General features: G+C 56.5%; 1 protein-coding gene across 1 annotated transcript in view; it reads right to left on the minus strand.

The window, feature by feature from the left end:
• Positions 1-6,921, minus strand: part of TTLL10 (tubulin tyrosine ligase like 10) — a 60,142-nt gene extending 53,221 nt beyond the window's left edge. The window contains exon 1 of the mRNA XM_058719509.1: positions 6,729-6,921. The gene's annotated coding sequence lies outside the window, so the exon portion shown is untranslated. The remainder of the gene's footprint in view (positions 1-6,728) is intronic.
• Positions 6,922-20,344: the final 13,423 nt, after the last annotated feature.

The raw sequence follows: 20,344 nt of genomic DNA on the forward strand, positions 1-20,344 counted from the left end.
CAGCTGTCCAGGCCCGGAGCCCTGCACCCCAAGAGCTGAGACCCCCATCCCGCGCTCTGTGCCCCCTTTGTTGTCTGGGAGTGACGGGAGCCGTCCCTCAAGGTAAAGGCCCTCGTGGCACCCACAACACTGTTGCCTCAGACACACAGCAGAGACCGGGGCTCCCTCTGAGGCTTGACAGCTGACATCCCACGGGCCACCAGCAGCCTCTCCAGTACAGGTACCTCTGACCCACCTCATTCTGCTACAAGGTGGCCACAGCTGCAAATCGCCGCGCCCCGCCCCCCCCCCCCCCCCCCCCCGCCAGTCCAACCCAGCCTGTCCACCTGGTGTGCCCAGAGCCTGGTCCCACGGTCCCGCAGTCCTCCACTCACCAGCCCCCGGACACTGTGTCCTACAGGCCTCTGCTCAGCCCAGACCTCCAAGGGCTGCCTCCTGCACCCCCCAGCACCCCCCCTGTGTTTCTCAGCTCTGCCTGCACCCCACGGGCTGCCCCTGCCCCACCTCCCCAGGGCACAGAGAGCTGGGGAGTAAGTGGCTCTCTTGGCCTCGGAGGATATGTGTGGGCACAAAGCTGCGGATGTGGACCCCCCTCCCTTAGTTCCTTCTATGGGCACCCGGGAGCTGAGGAGTGGGGCATGGCAGGCCCTCAGCCCAGGCTTGGGCACGCACCGTTACCCCTGTGGCCACAGGCCACAATGACCCCGAGGCCCTGCTTTCTGGTCTAGGGACACCGGTGTTCCTGTGTGATTCACATCCCACACGGGAGCGCGTCAGGAGGACAGGGAGTGGCTTAGGAGACACTCCTGCCTGCGGATTATTACGCCTTCCACCTCAGTGTTCACTGGCTGCACCCCGGCGGCTTGAGATCCTGGTGGGTGTTTTCACTGTGGAAATGGGCAAATGCCACAACCAGGTGCCCACCCCCAGGGCCAGCTGTTAAACATTCACTAGCTTACCGTGGCCTGGGACATCCCACTCCCTGGAGAGGGAGGTAGCAAGACCTTCCAGTCCCTGCCCAGGAAGTTGTGGACGGGGTGTGAGGGCACACTGGTCTCATGACCCAAATGCCCTTGGGCAGCCTTGGGCCTGGTCAGCAGGACGGTAGGAGGAGCGGACAGTGGCCTTGGGACCTGGTTTCCCACAGAGCCCTGGGGGATGGTCATAGGCTGCAGGCGGCACACCGCTTTGGGAGGTGGGGTCACAGAGAGGGGCTCTCCCTAAACCCTCGGAAGCCACAGGCATGTTGGTCTGGGCCTAAGTTGGAGCAGCCCTCTGGTGGCACTGCTGGAGGGGAGTGTGATTATGGTCAGGTGGCCCACCCGCCCCTCCATACCACTCTCTTCCGGCCTGGAGGAACCCTGGTTTAAAAAAAGCCATGCCCCCTCACAAATGGGACACTGACGAGGCTCGGGTTTGAGCCAAGGTCAGTGTCGGCCACAGATTGGGCCCCAGCCTCCATCTGTCCTCTTCCCCGGCCTTGGTGGTCGGTCCACCCCTCCTCAACAAGACCCTGCTGTCCCCAAGGACTTCTCATGGGACCAGTCCTTCTGTGGGACTTCGCCCTGTCACCGGATCCCATATTCCACCTCTGAAAGCTGTTTCCTGGGGGCCAACACAGATGTGGGTCCCCAACATAGATGCTGTCTCTAGGGTCCTCTTTGTGACCACGTTCTGGGCACCTGTTCACAGAACACTGGAAAGAGTTGGCACCCATCCTGTGGGGGATCCATGGGGGTCCTGCAGAGTCCTTCCCAAGACAGTGAGAAGTTCTCAGAGATGCCCAGGGTGTGATGACAGCTCTGGGGCCCCAGGGTCACGGGCCTGCCTGTGTGGGGACCTTCCCTCCCTCAAGGCCACCACACAGTGATGTCCTGGGAGGTAGGGATGGCTCTCTCGGATGTTGTTGTTGGGATGTTATTGGTGTTAACAGGATGTGAGGAATGGGTTTATGGAGAGAAGTGGCTGATCTCCATAAAATGAAGTGGTTTTCGGAGTGGGATGGCAGGAAGGGAGGGGGCAGAAGGCCCGAGAGGGGTCTGTGCAAGGAGAGGGCAAGCCTGGACTTGGATTTCCCCGTGAGCTGATGTTCAGTTGTGCCTCTGTTTCTTAGGAGAGACAGAAGCTTTCGTGCCTTCCCGACCACTAGCTCTTCACAGGCCCAAGCAAGGGAACTTACGAGGAAGATGTGCAAATTAATCAAACTGTTCTCTTTCAGGAAAACCAAACGCGGAATCTACTCTCTAGGACACTTCCCTCTCCCAAGACCAATGACCCACTGGGTCAAACTCCAGAAAACTATACGCTTGTCCAAACAGACCCAGGAACCCCTAGCCTAGCCTGTCAAATCATTTCATGGACAGACATTGTGGGTGTCCCCAAAGTTCCTGCTGTTGACCCTGGCACAGACCTGACAGATTAGAGGGAAAGGCCATTGTTCTGTTCCTTGAGGTGCGGGGCGGGGGGGGGGGGGGGGGGGGGGGGACAGGTTTCTACAGAAACAGTTAAAGCCCCACCCAGGGTTAATCAAGCAGGGGAAGGAGTGAGACATTCAAATGCAAGGCCAGTTGTCCCACTGGCTGCCTTCCCACCGCTGCCTGGGAGCAGAGACTCTGAATCTAATGCAGGAGCCCCCCCCCCCCCCCCCCCGCAGGGACCAACCAGCTTGACACTGGGGCCTACCGAGCCCCTGGGCTAGTGGGGAGGGCGTCATGTGCCTCCAGCTCCCCGCCCCTCTCACTCATGGCCTCCCTGAGCAGTAGAGAAGATGACATTTGTGCACACAGGAGCGTCACGCTTGTGATGACCCCATTTGGGAAGGACGCACCAACAGCCAAAGACGGGAGACCCTGGCCCACCACCGGGGGCACTACAGATAGACCAGAACCCCTTCCCGGGCACCACGGACAGACTGCACACACTCAACGCGCCCAGCCAGCCCTTGCGAGTGCTCTCTCTGCCTCCCATCACACGCTGTGAGCTGCTGCAGGACACCTTCCCTCGAGCCTCCTTGCAGGCTCCCAGTGGAGTGCTTCTGATTCCTGCATCCCCCATAGCACGAGAGCTTGCTCTCCCCACAGGCGCCTGTGTAGCTGTTGGTGCTTCACTTGTTCGGTTTTGCAAGTGTGACTCCTCCCAAACGACACTTCACCTCCAATGAAGCCAGGTGCCCACCCGGGAACCCTTACAACAGGTGCACAGTCCCCACCGCCCAGGGTTCTCAGCTCCCTCCTGGGGGTTGTCACCCTCAGAATGATGACTGATACTCTGCAGGGTAGCTTGGCTTGCTCCCCAAGGCCAGAAGCTCCTTCTCTGCCCCGTCTTGCTTCTCTGTTCTCTGAGGCACCCCTCCCCACAGTACTCCTCTTGCACAGGATCCCCTGCCCCAGGCTCTGCTTCCAGAAAATGAGCCAGTGTCTGAGTTTTGCCTTCCCGAGAACTAGTGAATCTGAACTTTTCTCAATTCTGATGGCCCATGGATGTGATCATTGGCTCACTGGGCCATGACCCACTCCTATCTGTCCATAGAGTATCTTGTGTTTTTCTTTTCTTTTTTAAAAAAAAAATTTTAAAATGTTTATTTATTTTTGAAAAAGAGAGAGGCAGAGTGTGAGCAGGGGCGGGGGAGGGGCAGAGAGAGAGGGAGACACAGAACTTGAAGTGGGGTCCAGGTTCTGTACTGTCAGCACAGAGCCTGATGTGGGGCTCAAACTCACAAACTGTGAGATCATGACCTGAGCTGAAGTCAGATGCTTAACTGACTGAGCCACCCAGGCGTCCCTATCTTGTGTTTTGCTTGACAATTTATCAGTTCTTAATTCTGATTCAACTTTGCTATAGCAAGCATGACTGTAAGGAAATAGGTGCAGAAGTGTATTTATCACGTTTATTCAGAGTCTATACGAGAGGAAAACTTAAAAAGGAGAGATTATTAATATCCTCAATGAGATGAGAGAAAATAGTGTGACCACAGTAAAAGATCAGAATGCTGTAGAAATAAATATTCAGAGAACAAAAATGTACTCTTGGAAATTAATATTACAGAAGAATGAAAAGCTCGATGAAGGAGTTGGAACACAGAATAAAAGCATTTCCTTGAAAGTGAAGCCACAATACTGGGAAAAGGAATTCAGAAAGGTCATTAGGGGCCTGCCAAAGAGGTCCAGGATCCTGATATTTACCACAGAAAGAGGAAACAGAGAAAAGGGAAGAAAAGAAATAATTTAAAATTAGTAATTCAAGAAAATTCTTTGGAACTGAAGGACAGGAATTCCCAGACCAAAAGAGCCACCAGGCATCTAGCAAAAGGGATGGAAATGAATCCACACAAAGGTCATTTTCATGAACCGTCAGATCACTCAGGACAAAAAGAAGCCCCTAAACACCTCTAGCAAGAAGAAACAAGCGGTTTCCATACCACAGATCAGGACTTAAACAACGTCGCCTTTACCCACAGCAGCATCAGAAGCTGGGAGACACTGAAACAGTTCTCACATTATGGAGGGAAAATGGTTCTATACCCAACCAAACTATCACACAAGTGGATTAAAGATATTTTAAAGCCATGTGTCTGCCATGTGCCCTTTCTCAGGAAGCTACTGAAGGACGTGCTTCACTAGAACAGGGACTAATTAAGAAAGAGCAAGCCTCAGATCCAGGAAAATCCAGGGGAGCAGCAAAAGGAATCTTCAGGATGCAGATCAAGGAGTTCTTGAGGGGCCAGCCCTGCCGTGGACCCAGGGAGAGCTGACCAGGCCTGGGACAGGGCAGAAGCTCCCGGAGGTACCTCCTTAGAAATACTCCGTGTGTTTGAATTTAAGCCACTGGCAAGAATCTAAGGATGAATTAGTAATGAGTTCAGAGAAAACTCAGCAAGCATGAGAAAAGAAAGGTGATTATTAACTCCAGGGAAAACAACACGTGTGTGGGGTGGAACAATAACCATGGCATGCCACAGGCCTGGTGTGAATACAAATCTAATCCCTGAGGACAGAGCTAACTAAAATTATAGCTCCATTGAAAACGGGGGCACAAGTGTGGGGAGAGGTGGAAGGAGTAAAAGCTATTGTCCATAGAATGAATTCAGTGGACAATACCTAAAACAGAAACACCAGGAAACTGTGGTTTAATCATGTTGTTGCACAGATGCATGTAAATAACGCAAAAGTTATCTGGAATATGGAAGTTGTCTTTGGGGACAGCATAGGAGGTGACCGGGAGGCTGTGGTTGTCCAAGCCTCATAGGAACGCCTGACTCCTAAGCTACATACAAGTATAACTTTGATAAAAAATGAAATAAGGGGCGCCTGGGTGGCTCAGTTGGTTGATCGCCCAACTTTGGCTCAGGTCATGATCTAATGGTTCGTGAGTTCGAGCCCCGCATCGGTTTGCTGCTGCCAGCACAGAGCCCCCTTCGAATCCTGTGTACCCACCCCCTGCAGCCCCTCCCCCACTCACGGCCACATGCTCTCTCTCTCTCCCTCTCTCTCAAAAATAAATACACATTAAACAAATGAAATAAAAATTCAGTCGGTATACTTTGCACCCTGTGAGGCCTGGCAACCACTTCAGTAATGTTGGAATGACCTGTAATTAAAGCTCAAACTTCTCTGCTCTCCTACGATAAGTGACCTTGTCACACTCTCCACTCCTCTTTTGATAGTTGATATTCAGCAGGGACAACGACCGTTTCCCCGTGATGGGGTCTCACGGAGTCTAGCGCTCCCACCCTGAGTCCACCGTTCTGGGCAGGCATAGTCTCCGCCACGTTCTGCCCCTTTTGTCATGAGACCACTCAAGGCTTAGCCCCACTGTGGACTTAGGCCTGTGTCTTAGGCCACGTCTTGTTTCATGACCTCACATTACCGTGACACCCTGGGCTCCGAATCTCAGCAGGGTTCAATCTCAGCTTTGATGGAGGCAGCTGGCCCTACCCCAGCCAGTCATGAATTCCGCACCCTTAGAGTAGTTACGCATAGTGCACGTGTGTCTTGTGAAATGGAATAACTTTGGTTTCCTTGCCGGCGCTTTCTGGCCATTGTCCCGTCTACGAAACGGGAATGATCTCAGTCTTGATCCCTTTCTCCTTGGGCCCCCAGGATCCTGGCTGTCATCTTCAGAGATGGCCAGGTAATAAGTGAACATTCTAGGGACTTAACAATCATTCTTTCCCGGAGGATGCTCGAAAACACCCACACCCTTTGCAGAGGGCAAAGACCCCCATTCTGCTGGGGAGACTGTGTGTCACCTCATGGCCTTTGTATGCAGCCACATGGGGCTGGATTTCCAACAGGTCACGGAGCTGTGGGATCTCGGGCAGCCTGCCCGGCCAGCACAGGCCCGGTGCCCCCTCCCCCCGCCCCCCCCCCCATGCCCAGATATCTTCCAACACTCCCAAAGATGGGCCTTGGGCATCTTCAAATCTACAAATAGTAGAAACACCACCAGTTTTCTGTAAGACCCCTTCAGCTGACGCAGCCCCTTCCAAGGGCCCCCACTCTTTCTCTCTTGAAAGCTCATGGGCTAGGGCCTCCCCATGGTCCCTCATGTTTCAGTGCCATCGGCAGCACCAGGACATCCCAGAGACTGTGGGCTGGATCACAGCTCCGAAAGAAAAAGTTCAGGTTGGTGGGGACTTTCAGGCCAGCTCCGATTACAAGTGATGAGGTCACTGTAGACCCCACGAGACAAACCTCTCCCTGACGCTTTCCCAGAAGCCTCGGTCCTACCTGGTCCCCGTGGGGACAGCTGGGCGGCAGGGCAGGTGGGCAGGTCGGCAGGCTCGGCTCCCAGGGCTGCCTTATCGTGGCCTGGCTGGGCGGAATGTGGTGGAAACCTTTGCCTGGTACAACCGGCCTCTCCAGCACAGCCCAGGAATTTTGCGTTGAATAATTTTTAACTTCTGCTCTGAGAAAAAACCAGGGTTGTATATAGTGTCTGTCTACATAGGAATGCCAAGCGGCTTTCACTTAAAAGTAAATGCCTCAATAATAACAAGGAAACCTGCCTTGGGAGAAAAAAAGAGAGAAAAGAACAGAAAAAGAAAGCAGTCACAGGGGCTTAGGGACCATTCAGCTGGGCTACAGCCAGGTCTTACCTCTCCTTCTGTGGTGAAGCCGGGGCGCTGACTCCCTCACACTCTGGGTACAAAGCCGGCTTGGCGGCCGCTCCCCCACCCCTCATCCCCCCCCCCCCCCCCCCCCCGTAACTCCTCATCCAGGACTGATTTCTCTCAACAGCCTCGGATTTCAGGAAGTGCTGGGGCCAGGCACCATTTCTGCCACCTGCAGACCCCGACTTCCATACTCCTGGCGTTAGTTGTATATTCATCCAGGGCTTGGGCCTGTAATCCTGTGGCTGCAGGAGACAGAGGCCGCCTGGAGCTCCAGCGGGCCCTGGGGACGATGGCAGAGGGGACGGCCTGGCCGGCCCTGCCCAGAGTGACCATCATACAGCAAGCTGGAGCTGGGAAACTCACAGCCTGAGGCCAAAGTTTTCCTTCAAAGACCTCGAGTCTTTCTTCAGCTCCAAGACAGGCGTGACCGACACCCTCGACGTCCCGGGAGAGGCCTACAGATCCACGCAGGAGGGTGCAGGGCTGCCACAGGAGGTGGTATCACCATCCACTGCAGAGGGTGGGGATCCAGGGGGCCCAGCTCTGTTCTGCCACATGGGCCACAGGCTCAGCTCCCTGGGAGTCACCACAGGGAACCCTATGTGTTGGAGGGACTGAGCCTGGAAGGGGCTTAGGTCCAGCCTCTGGGGGTGGGGTCAAGCAGTGGGGCCAGATACAAGGGTCCTGGGCAGGTGGTCAGGAGGGGCTGGCTCCCACCACCCTTCCCCACCTTGGCTCCCCAGCCTCTTCACAAAACATCGTGTGGTCCCTGGACACCCCTGGGCTTGTTCAGGAACAGCAGAAAGCTCATTTTGCAGCGACCCAGCATGTGCATCATGGCAGCTACAGGCCATATGTCCAAGCAGGGCGGACACTCATCCCGGCCCGTGTTGGCAGTAAACCTCAGGAACATGCATGGGGAGCAGGGGCTCCCCTCAGGACACGCCCTCTTGCACGCTGGATGCCAAGGGGTGAGTAAGGAATGGGAGACACAGCAAACCCGGGCGAGGCCACAGGCCAGGATCCCCGACGGTTGAGGGGTAACCTGTTGGGGTGTGGGCTCAGGCTGCAGGTGGCTGGGGCTCCTGGGACAGGAGAGCTCTGATCCTTCTTACCGTGGGTGAGGGGAGAGGTCGTGCCCCCACCACTCCCCGCACTGCCTATGGGCCACAGGGTTGCTTTAAGCGTGGGCGCTGTCAGCCCCCAGTGTGCTGAGCTGGCTGACGCTCCTTCCACCTGTGTTTGTCCTGCACCGGGTTCAGGATGTGTCAGTTAGCCCTCGAGCTTCCAGAAAGACCCCCAGCCCTGTATGCTGCCCTCTGGGGCTGCCCACCCACGCGCCTGCCGCTTCCCTGACAGCACGGCAGGGACGCCCACGCCCTACTGTCCACACCCCAGCCAGGCTGCCTCGTCCACACCTGCCCACACACTCCACGTTGGACAGTCTGGTGGTGAATTCTCATGATTCACTTTGCGTGTCGCCAACTGCTAATGTGCTTGACCGTGTCAAGCCCCGGGCTCAGGGCCCCCTTTTCTGGAACATGCTTCCCCACACGGGGCCCCAGGCTCAGGACCCCCTCTTCTGGGACATGCTTCCCCACGCGGGGCCCCAGGCTCAAGACCCCCTCTTCTGGGACATGCTTCCCCACACGGCCCCGGGCTCAGGGCCCTCTTCTGGAACACTCATACCCTTTGCTCCTTTTCTCACTTTTTTGGGGTGGGATTTCTATTCTTTTCCTGTTAAATTGCAGAATTCCTTATATACCTTAGATAGCAGTCCCTATGGATGTACTCATTTCAGTGACTCAGGTCCCGTCATGTCCCTTGGTCAGGAATCCCTGACCTTGATATAATCAAATGCATCCACTTTTGCCATGATGTCTTGTACATTTGTACATTTGAGGTTTTGTTTAGGGTCTCCGTCTCTGTCCCTCCTAGACCACCAGGCATCAGCGAGTTCTCTGGCCTGTTTTGCGCCACGTGGCAACCCTGTTTCCCCTGCCCCCGCCCAGCTGACTTGCCCGGGTACGGATGCTGCTCCCCCCGCCGCTGTGTCTCTCTTTGCCCAAACCAGCTGGTTGGTGAAGCTGTCGCTTTGCCAAGTGCCCCTAACTCCTGGAAGAGCTGGCCCCCCTTTCCCTCTTTTTTGATATTTGCTTGGTTATCCTTTTTTTTTTCATATCTAGTTCCTGAAAAATCTCCATCTGTAATTTGGAATAGGATTGCATGGACTTTGCATATTAATGAGGAAAACTTGTGTTTGTATAACGCTCACTTCCCCCATCTCAGAACAGAGAGCCTCTCGCTGGTTCAGCTCAGCGTCCACAGGCTTTATTTGAGGTTTGCTGTTCTCTCCACAGACGCTGTGTGTATTCTTAAGGTGACTCCCAGATACTTGATCGTTTTCCTTGCTATTGTGAGTTCTCTGTTTTCCCTAATGGGTTAATGCTAGTTTATAGAATACTACTGGTTTTTTTCATTGTTAAAAATGAAGTGAAATTTACATAACATAAAATTAACCTTCTTCTTCTTCTTCTTCTTCTTTTTTTTTTTTTTTAAGTGGTCTCTGTGCCCAAATGTGGGGCTTGAACTCATGGTGTCAAGAGCCAAACGTTCTACCAATTGAGCCACCCGGGTGCCTAGGCGCCGTGATGTATTATTTTTAATACACTGTTTCATTTGATTAGTTGCGGAGAGGATTTCCATTTTGAGAGCCAAAGGCTGCATCCCTGCCCCACAGGCCCACACAGCAGGGCCACCTCCCCATGGGCACTGCTTGACCTTTCTGTGCCCTGACCTCCCCTTGGCCTTTCCCCTCTTGGGTCGGGGCAGGGTCCAGAAACCTCAAAGCAAACCCCAGGCTTCGAAGCACACGGGGAGGCCTGTCTCCCTGCTGCCTCTGTTCCCTGTGCTGGGCACTGGGCGTGAGGTCCCTTCCCTCCCATCCTGGGGGCATCGTGAGGCCCCTGGAGACTTGGGGGACCATCAGTAGCGTCCTTGTAGCCACAGCAGGTGCTGTGTGTGTGTGTGTGTGTGTGTGTGTGTGTGTGTGTGTTAAGATGTGGATTTAGTGACATTTAAATGCTTATGCAGGTTCTCGGGGAATCCAACAAAGGGAACAGAGACATTCCAGAATGCAGGGAACACACCTCACCCTTTCCAAGGGAAAAAATGACAGAAAAAGAGCCGAGTGTCCTTCACATAAGACATTTAAAGGACTGAGAAGTTAGAACTCTCAGGCTTTCACAGGAACTCCTCTTCAAAAGAAGCACCGGCAGGCACACTTGGGAAAATGTCCAGCGCCAGCAGTTAGAGAAACACAAAAGCATCAGGCACCACGAGTTCAAGTTTATTCAAACACTAACACTGCTGTGAGTGTATGTAAAAAGTATACACCAAACGGGGTGCATCCTGGGGTGTCTGCTTGCGGCTGTCAAATCGGAACCCTCACACCCACCTCTCAGGAAAGCCCACCAATGTCGCAGCAGTAAGACCACGCAGGGGACAGAGGAGCAGAGAGGGACCCCAACTACCCCCGGATGGAACCCACAAGCTCTGACCAGGAGCAGTGAGTACCAGGCACTGAGGCTGTGTCCGTAAAGGACAGAGAGCAGGTCTTGGGAGATGGGGCGGCTTTAGTCAGGGGGCAGCACGTGGACTGAGCAATGAAAAGGAGGCAGGGGGTGAGGGTCTTAGGAAATGGCCTGAGTGAGCAAGTGGAGGGGGCGGGGGAGAAGGCAGGTACGGCTTAGGAGGCCAGGCAAGGCTTTGGGAAGAGAGTTATGTCCCAGGAAGGCAGGCGTGGCCAAGGAGCAGGTACGGCAGGTGACACGTGTTGCTGGGGTGGGAGCAGGGCCAGAGCGCGTGGGCCCTTGCCGACTGGCTGGGGCCAAGGGTTGGATGTGAGGAAGCCACGAATGTACAGGGTTGACACAATCCCTGGCAGGAGTGACAAATGGGGACAGCAAACAGGCCAGGAGGAACCGTGCTTCCGTGGAACAGGTCTGATGATGGGGGCGACGAGCAGGCCCAAGCCAGAGAGGGTCGGAGAGCGGTCATTCTGGAACCCCGACCACATCCCCAGGCAGCTGAGGGGCCAGAGAGGTTGTGTGTGCCCCACAAGCAGGGGCCTCTCACATGTCCAGAGGAGAGAAGGGCAGCACCAGCGGCGAGCCTCTTTCAGCCCCTAGGAAGTTCCAGGACACCGGGGGAGAGACCTCCCGACACCCACCAGCATGTATGGTGGTGGGAACACCGCCCTGGGAGGACTGCCTTGGAAAGGGTCTGCTGGGTGTGTGTGTGCAAGTATGTGTGTGTTTGTGCGTGCATGTGTGTGTGGTGTCCCCCCCACACCTACATTGCCAGGGAGGTGACGTGACAGAGGACCAGGTCCAGCCCTTTGCTGGGAAGCCTGCCCAGGTCCCAGGCTGTCTGGAGTTCAGGGAGCCTGGGCTTGGCCACAGGTCGGAACCGTGAGAATCCACAGGCCGGGGCAGTTGCAGGAACCAAAGCAGCCAGGAGGGCCCGGAGGCCCTGGTGGGGCAGCCTCTGACTGGTGGTGGAAAATGCCTCCCCCCACCCCAGGCCCCGGTGTGCCGGGCACCCTCAAAAGGCGGGGGGCTCACAGCTGACGGCCGTCCATTGTCCTCAAGATGGGAGGGATGCCTGTGACGTGTGGGAGCCAACGAAGAGAAGTTGCCCTCTGACGATGTGTGGCTTCCAGGAGCCAGCGGGTTGGAACGGCACCAAGCCAGGCCCATCTGCGCCGAGCAAAGAGGAAGGCACCTGACGCCCGCAGCCCACGCAGGTGCTGGGAGACTCAGGGGAGTGCGATGCTGGCCACCCTCGGCCCCAGGGCACCTCCTGGGGGGCCGTCAGCGAGGTGGTCGGGGGTCGGCTGTGGGCGCCCGGAAGGGAACAGCCTGCTCCCGGCCGTTAGCCGCCTCCAGAACTGCACAAATGGCACAACGTGGGAGGCTCGCCGTGAGCTCTCCTTAGAGCCCGCTCGGCCCACACCGCTGAGCTCGGCCAGCCCTGGCGGGAGGGCATCTGCAGGCCCCAGGCGGACAGCACCAGCTCTTGAAAGCGGCCAGCCATTCCCATGTTTACCTGAGCCGGATCACCGGTCACCCGCTGGGGTCCCACTGGAATACAAAGCTGGAAGCCTCACGGCGGGCAGGCGTGTGCTGTGCGCACCAAACAAAATGCGCCAGCACACGGGGTCCCCTGATCACGTGGGAAATACGCACAAGCGGAAGAAGAAAGTCAACACCAGCGCTGATCCACTCCTAACAGGCCCCAGCACCGGCACTTTGGTGCCTTTCCTCATAAACTTTTTCTACACGTTGACGCAAGAACTGGGTTAAAAACCAACCACGCTTTTTCGCATTTGAGACCGCACTAGATTTTCTCCCTTTTTTGTTATGACATGCTCAGCACACATGGCTGAGTAGCTGCCTGTCATGATATCATCTGCCCACAACAGGGTTTGCTCAAGTTGGTTTCTGGGGTGTCAGGCGAGCGCCTCATCTCTTATTTCGGGTTAGAATTCTGGGGACAAGTTCCGAGGGCCAGCACCCTGGGCAGCCGGTATGCCGGTTTCTGTCGACTTACAGATGAGCCACGGGGATGCCGAGTTGCTCACCCCAGGTCTGGCCGGGGGCAGGGACTGAGAACCTGGTCCCAAGCTCTGCCGGCTGGCCATGTCTTGGGGTCCCCATGGAGGGGAAGACCCCACGCCTTCCTCGGGGTCACTGAGACCTGCCCAAGGCCAGCACTCTGGGGTGGCCGAGGGTCCCCACTCTCAGCCAGAGCTGTGGGGCCTCCCTTGACCCCTCCTCACCTGCGCCCTCTGCCTCTCTGCCCAGTTTCCCTTTTCTCAGCAGGATGGCTGCCTTGGTGGGTCAGGACCAGCTGTGGGGTCTGCCCCAGGCTTTTGCCAACTTGAAGGCGGCTGTGTGCTTCATGTCTGCACCAGGGAACTGCGGGGCGGGGGGGGTGGGGGGGTGGTTCTGTCAGCAGGAGAGTGACCCTCATCTGGGACCAGGCTCCTCCCTGCCTGGACGGCACAGTTCTCTGGAGGAATGTGAGTCAGGATTCCTCGTGCCATGTCCCCTCCATGTGCACAGAGAGTAGAGAGGAACGAGGTCTTGACCACGTGGCAGGCCCCAGGAGATCCCCACGGGCTTAGGGAGAGGTCGGGAGCTGCTGAGTCTGTGTGGCGGGGTCCCTAGAAGACACCTCAGCCACGACAGCCCCTTCCAAGGTGAGCACGTGGTGCCACCAGGAGAGGCCTGCAGGGTGCCCAGGGGCTCCAACTGGACACACCGTACGGCCCCCTTCCCACTGCTCCCCAGTTCTGGGGTGAGGGCAGCCGTGCCGCACCTGAGGCAATACTTCACTGAGGGCCAGCCTCAGGCGTCTTTCCAGACCACAGCCCTCGTACAATGAAGGCTACGGATCCCTTTCATCACCTTCGCCTCCACTATCACATCATCAGCACACAGAGACTCAGCACCAGGACACGTCCTGTCCCCCACAGGCCACTGGTCACCTCCCAGCACCATGACGCCCCACACCTTCTGCACAGGGGATAGGTGTCCGAACACCCGTCCCCATGGCCTCCTGCTCCCATCCCCCGGCACCCTCCCGCTGCCCCCACCCTGACAAACTTCCTGCTCATGCTCTGCCGCCATGGCTCTGAGAAGCTTCTTGCGGCCTTCGTCCTGGTGAGCCCTTAATTGCCAAATAAATATTTGCCCAGGGTGGGGCTTGGTGCTCAGGGTTAAGTATTAAATGGGCCTAAAGTCAGAGGATCCTGTGGCAGCCGTATAAGGGCCCGGGCAGCCATGGGAGCATGGGAGATGACAGATGTATTGTCAGGCCACATCCTGGGCCCCCCTCTTCAGACTGGAAGGCAGAGGTCACCCCTCAGCCGACCCGGCATCAGGCAAAGGCCAGCAAAGGGACTGAGCAGAACAGAGGCACTGGGAAATCGGGGGGGGGGGGGGGAATGTGAGGGGCACAGGAAGCCATCATCCATGCCAGAGGCCAGCCAGCAGGTGGCAGGTCCCACAGGTGAACAGAGTGTAGTAAAGGGGCCTCCATGTTGACCGTCAACAGCCTGAGTCCCTGTGACTGTATGAACTACCTATCACTGCATGACAAGTGATCCCACGTGTTGTGTGTGCAAGGACAGGCATTTGTCTTCTTTCTGTGGCTCAGGGAGCAGAACAGTGGCCGTAGGGGAGGCTGCACTGTGGTATGGGGCAGGGCTGCATCACCTCAGAGCTCGGTGGGAGGCTCCCCCAGGGTGGGCAGTCCTAGAGAGAGCCCAGAGACAGGCTGCAGCCTTCTCAGAACCAATCTGGAAAGTGCTGCCCTCGGAATTTTGTTGCATCGTGTCCACCTGGAGGTAAGTGCGGAATCAGGGAGGGGAGGGGCGGCACAGGGGACAAATACCTCACAGTGGGACGCCTGAGGCAGCTTGGAGGTTGCCCACCATGGGTGCTTCCATTCAGAACAGCCACTGGTCAGGATCACTGCCCACTCAGTGTTGTTTCCTTTTGCTTTTTCCTGGAAGCCATTCATCTCATTTATGGGTGTGCTTGTTTGTGATTGGTTGGTTGAATATCAAGTGGGAGGAGTTTTGAAAAGATACACATTTCAACTAAATTCAACTGGGAACAGGCCTTCTCTCCAGAGACCCCAGGAACCCACATGCACACTGAGGTCCCTGCTACCTGTTGTCTGACAACATCTTGTTCTACAGAAATGTTGGCACACGTTGTCCTTATCTGGTCTTTTCAAGCATTAAACAATTTCATAAGAACGGCCCCGTGTGTGGTCATTCCATCCGTTTATACTGTACTTCAGTCACTCTGCAGCACCTGAGTCTCCAAGCCAAGCCAGAATCTGGGTTGGTTTTGTGTCACCTTGGCTGGGCCACGAGGGGCCCCAGATACGTGGTCAAGCATTATTCAGGTGTTTTTGTGAGGGTGATTTTGGATGAGATTAATGTTTGTAGAGGTGGAGGGAGTAAGGCAGATGGTCCTCTCCAGCAAAGGTGGGCCTCGTCTGATCCACTGAGAGCCTGAACAGAACAAAAAGGCCAACCCTCCCGCACTAAGAGGGGATCGCTGCTGCCTGATCACCTTCAAGACGGGATATAGGTCTTTTCCTGCCTGTGCACTCGGCCTGGAGCTAAAGCAGCAGCTCTCTGGGTCTCTGCCTTGCCAAGTGCATCTTGGGACTTCTCAGCCTCCACAGTCTGATGAGCACATTCTTCACAGTAGATCTTTACACAGGTTCTGTTCCTCTAGAGAACCTTGACCAACACATACCCGACACATACTTTCCCAGTGAGTGGTTGACGGTGGGTTGCATCTTGCTCATCTAATGGAGCAGAAGGGACGGGGGCGGGGGGGGGGGGGCCTGCCCGCCTCAGGGGTCCAGCGTATCTATCCCGCCCACGCTGCCCCCCCGGGGCAGAGATATGCCAGCCACTCTAGACCTGTGCATCAGCCTCACATCCAGGCCCAGGGGCTGGTGAGCGACTCTGGGGGGTGAGGGTCACCTTGTGACTCAGAGAAAAGATTGGGTTTCTCAGGTCATGAGAGGGGCCTCAGCAGGCTTTCCAGAAGCAGGAAGACAGGCTCCCTGGAGAAGGAGCAGTCCTCACGTGCTTGCAGAGGTGCTCAGAGTGTGTGTGTGTGGGGCGGGGGGAGTGTGATGGCCCCGGGTTTGCCAGGTTTCCTCTGAGGTGCTGGTGAGGGTTTGGGGGAGGGGGGGGCAGGAACCCATGATCTGGTGCTTTCGGATGCCTGGGACAGGAGGTTCTGGGTGTTACAGGTTGAAGGCAGGATCCCTTCCTCCCCGCCAACCTGAGGAGCACTCTGACATTCCTCACTGTGGAGGGGCCAGCGTTCAGGTCCTGAGAACCCCCATTTGAGCACTTCCCTGAGAAAGGGCCTAGGTTCTCACCTGTGCATCAGAATGGCATGGTGTCAGGGGTCCAGGCTGGACTCCCACTGGACAGGGACGCCACCTGCAGGCAGACTTGAGAACGTGCCGCCCCCGGGGATGGGCAATCCAGTGCTGGGACGAGATCCCATGGCCCCAGGCCAAAGGGAGGATGGGGTCCCATTTCAGCCCCGCAGCAGGTGGCTAGGTGAGGCCCCGCAGACCAAGGATCGAGGTCACCAGGGCAGTATCCCTGTGCCCAGGCCCCAGCTAGGGGGTGGTCGAGCCCTAAAGGCAGCGTGACCTTGGTCATAGGTGGGGCATGTCCTCCAGCTTCAGAGGTTTGCTAATAACAGGATACTGGCTTCCCTGCAAGGCTGATTTCTTGCATTTCTGAGAAAGTTCCAGCCAAGGCTGCAATGCTCTTTGGCTCAGTGAGTAGGGAGCCCTCGGGGCCCAGGGGGCTCAGCTTGACAGGCCTAGTATCCAAGAGGCCAGCACTCTCCAGGCCCTGTCCCCACCCAGCCCTGTGGCTGACTCAAGGACAAGTATTCACACTGTGTCCTTGTAGCCCATGGCTCCCGGGGGAGCACTGCCGCGTGCTGGGTTCCTGTCGTAGGTGCCAGGCCTGCTGATGGCCACCGCTGAACACCTCGAGTGGTAGGCATCCCAGCAAGGTCCCCCCTCCGCTCACACCCTCGAAAGGCAAAGACAGGGTAGGGTAGGGCAGTCTGGGGCGTCCAGGTCGGCTTCCCCCCTGGTCTCTGCACGCATGCTCCTCACACACCCCACAGCCTAGGGAAATGGGCCTGGTTGCGGAGGACAGGGTGGGGGGTGTTGTAAACACAGCAATTAAGGCCTCTCTCTAATGGCAGGCAATTAATTAGCTGATAATTGAGCCTCGCCCAGCTCCCGGCTGTTTGGGAAGAGCCACCAACTTTCGCCTGCTCCTGGTACTGTGCAGGTAGGAGGTGGATGGGGTCACCAGGCAGGCAGAGGGGCCTGAGCCTGCCCACCTCCGCACATGTCCCTGAACAGCTGTGTGGAAGCCAGGGCACCTTCCCCGGAACTGCAGGGACACTCTCCCAACGGAGCCCAGGAGCTGGGAGGAGCAGGCCTGCTCCCCCTCCCCACCCCCCCCCCCCTTCCCGCCTGGAGCAATGAGCCCAGGCATGCCTCTTCCCTCAGGCTGGCCCAGGAACCTCCTTCCTGAAGCAACATCAGAAAGGCCTCAGATGCTCCTGCAACCCCTGGGAAGCTGGCTGTTTTGCTCAGGCTCCTCTGGGACAATCCTGGCCCAAGAGAGTGTGGCTAGTCCGGGGCTCTGTTGGCAGCTCAACAAGGGCTTCCCGTCTTTCAGAAGCCGCAGGCCCCCTTTGTCCAAATAGCCACATTATAGGAAAAAGCTGAGCATAAGGAAGGTGCCTGGGTTTCAGGAGACAGAACGGAAACCGATGACCCAGAGACGGCCGATAAGCAGCAGACAGCTGCAGGTACCGGAGGAGCAGGTCCCGCGAGTCCCGGGTGCCCGGCACTCAGGCCCCCCCAGCAGTAGGACCTTCCTAAAGACATGGGGCACATCGCAGCTGAGAAGACAAGCGTGTGCGCCGCGAGCTGACCTGGCCACTGAGGCTCCTCTCCTGCCCCGTATCCCCGGAGTGTGGCCTCCCCACTCCCAGCAGCTGCTCCGGGACACACTTTGGATGTGGTGAGGTGTGGACAACGCCTGCACGCGTGACAGAGCCACTGAAGGCCTCTGTATACACTTTTAAGATTTGGTGCATGAGTGCGGGGATGCATTTGTCCTGGGGCTGCCCAAGACTAGCCTCTACCTAAGTTCCCTTGTTTATTAAAGCTGCCACCTACCCAGCATCCTGCCTCTTTCTTTTGTCTCGCCTGCCCTCTGCTTTGGGGACAGTTTCAGATCTCTCCAGGGAGGCTGGCCAACCATCACCACCTGGGAGTGTGTTTATTCTGTCATTTTATCCCACGTGGGATTCCTGTGACCTCCCTGCAATCGAGATGCGGAGTGTTCTGCCCCACGGAGACCCCTCCTGGTGCCCCTTCTCGCCATCCATGCCGTTCCTGGATTGGATTTTTTCCCCCAGCAAATGCTAAATTGTATGAAACTTATCCAGCTAAATTGTATGAAACTTATACACAGGTTATTCCAAAGCGTCTCTTAACTTTTTCAACACTGGAGATAAGTTCAGCAGGATTTCACCTTACAACACAAAGTCTGAGAAGTTTCGTCTGGTGAACAGGATTCGGTGGCAAAGCCGACTCTCTCATGGGATGAGTTCTCTCTGGCATTACACACATAAAACGTGTTCTGATTCCGTTTCAATGCCACACACATTTGTGCATGACGACTTACTGACTGTCCCAGGCTTTCTCAGGCCGAATTTGAAATCTCTCTAGGATGGAAAGGTGTTCATGCAGGGACACAGCCAGCCCAACGGGCCAAGGCCATGCCCCCACTCTGAGGTCTCTGCAGGATGCTGGCGGGATCCACTCCCTGACCGTGGTGGGTTCTTATGGGCACCAGCCCATGTCCCACGTTGTGTTGCTCCCTGTCCCCTGCAGGGAGCATTCCCCACATGACTGCTGAATGAGATTTTGCATTTTTGGCCCTTAAGATAGTAAATATATTTCTTGTTTTAGTCTAGAGAACTTTCTTGAACTTTATGGGCTCCTTAGGAGATGTCTTGTATTATCCACCTAGCCTAATAAAATCTTACATTCTTTCATATTCTCGGCACTGTCTAGCTCATGGGGTTACTTAAAATGTTCCAAGAATGTCTCTCTCGGCCTTTTCTGGGCCACAGGGGGCCACCGCCCATCAGAATTTTCACCTAATGCAGACTTTTCCTCAGTGTTTGCTGGGTGCCCTCACTGACAACAGCTTCACAGATCCTGCTGGCCTTCCCGCCCTAGGAGGTGCCAGGCAACCCCCGCCTGCCTTCCACAGGAGGGAGGGGCACTGGGCTGAGGATGGGCCACTGGGCAGGGGGTGGGGGAGCACTGGGGGGGAGGAGGGACACTGGGTGGGGAGGGGGGGCACGGGGGGGGGGGGGCGGTTCGCACCCTGCAGTTGCTTGGCAGCCAGGACACGAGCTGGAGAGAATACTGCCCTCAGTGCCTGAAAGAGATAGGGGACAGGAGATACTCGTACAGCAAGGCCACGAAAGGACACGTGGGGAACCAGAGACAGTCATCCAGGACCACAGACAGAGGGCAGGAGGCAAGATGTAGAAGTAAGTTGGTCCCTCCCAGGGGCCAGGTTCCCTGACCATCCCAAGGGCTGCCCAGGAAGCCTGGGGAGGAGGCTTGAGCTGGGAGGGAGGTGGGGTCTGGCAGGGGCTGAATTTAGATGAGTTGAGGGGCGTGGGGCAGAGAAACAGTCAGCCCTGAGCTCTGTCCTGCCATTGAGCAAAGGGAGAGCCTGTGGGAACCAGCAGTGATGGGGGCGGGGGGACTGGGTGATGGAGAATCCTTCGGGTGAGGAACCAGATGGCTGGCTGGGAGTCAGCCTGGCTTATGGCCCAGCCCCCACCAGGGTCCCTGTGGTCAGTTCCTGCCCTCAGAGCCCTAACCCTTAGGTGGACCCTGGGTATAGCTCCTGCATGGGACCCCTCCCCCTACACCTCCACCAGCTTCCTGGGGCCATGGGCCTGACCTTGCCCTCCAGCTTGGAACCAGTCAGGACCAGAATGTTCAGAAAGGCCGAAGCCCACCACTGGGCCTAGCAGGAACAGCCCACGTTCACCTTCCCACAGCAGCCTCTCCGGCCAGCTCCGTCGGCCCCTGGCGCTCTCACGGTAAGTCTGTCCCTGGAACACTGGCCTGCACACCTGACAGCCATGCCTGTAACACGTCAACTGCCACAGAGGCCCCCGAGGGGCACCCTGGGCAGCACTCCCACCTCCAATTAAAGAGGCTCGGAGAATGCCGTCTTCCAAGAAAGAGACACAAAAGGACTCTCCCTCCTGTTCTCAATACTCCTGCTTGGAAATATCCTTATGCTGCAAGGCTAGCACTCTATTTTCGCTGAAAAGTCTGGACATTCAGACTTGGGAAGGACGTCCTAAGGTGCATTCTGAAGGGAAGAGAACACCCAGGACGCAGGCACAGAGGCCAGCTGGGAAGGAGGTCACATGGATGTCCCAGAGCTGGGGAGCCCCGGGTGCCAGAGTCCTGTGGCACCCATGCCCCAGTACACTTGCAACTCCTAACCCTGATCCACACTCACTTCTCACTCAGGCACCC

This window comes from Neofelis nebulosa, chromosome 2 (assembly GCF_028018385.1).
Source record: "Neofelis nebulosa isolate mNeoNeb1 chromosome 2, mNeoNeb1.pri, whole genome shotgun sequence".
Classification (NCBI taxonomy): Eukaryota; Metazoa; Chordata; class Mammalia; order Carnivora; family Felidae; genus Neofelis; species Neofelis nebulosa.